We start from the raw sequence: 906 nt of genomic DNA on the forward strand, positions 1-906 counted from the left end.
AAAATCACCTTTATTTTTGTGATATATGTGTTAAAGCGAGCTTGTTTAGGTTATAGTTTAGTATGCATGTATGGTTACTGTTGTATAAATTAGAATTAGCCACATGTGGTGCTACTCTATACTTGAATTCCATCCTTCGCTGCATTGGTAATTCGTTTCTCTCCACTGTTATGAGAATTACAGTATTTAGTTGCAATAATTAACTCGGTTATTCTAATAATGCTATTACATTCGCGTGAACACCACTAAAACCATTCACTATTCTCAATTTAGACTCCTGAGCATGACTTTCTCAGCCACTTCTACTGTTGTTATTGTAATCATCTCTGCAATAAATTCTTTAACTTGTTTAGTGAAATTTAGACCACAATACCCTCCTATTATTATCATTATCATCATAAATATTATTACTATTACCATTTAAACCTAACTAAAATCCATAAAAAAATATCATTATTTCATACTAACACTAATTTGTCATACCCTTTTGACTCCACTGCTTTACGTCCATAAGCCACTGTTATACATACCTAATAAAAAAATTTTTTGCACATTTTCACAACTTTTAATAATTTTCACATTTTGTAAATATTTTACAGAGATGTTTAAATGTATCATAACAGAAAATATCCAATATTTTCATAAATTTGAGTAAGAATTATTAAAGTTGTAAAATGCTACAACTCCCACAAAAGCAGCAGCCATATTTGGAGACAACTTCTTATTGATGAGAAAACTAGAAGAGCGGCACATTTCTTCATCTTTATCATCTTCGGCCTCTTCTCCATTCTTCCATGCTCAATTTTGCTTACCATCTCTTTTATCATTTTCACAAGCGGTTTTTTCGGTTCAGTGTCTTACCCAGATGCTCCAGCTCCCTCGTTTTCTTTCTCTCCTGCTCCTACT

Source organism: Trypanosoma equiperdum, assembly GCF_001457755.1.
Source record: "Trypanosoma equiperdum strain OVI genome assembly, contig: ctg_1191, whole genome shotgun sequence".
Taxonomy (NCBI): Eukaryota; Euglenozoa; class Kinetoplastea; order Trypanosomatida; family Trypanosomatidae; genus Trypanosoma; species Trypanosoma equiperdum.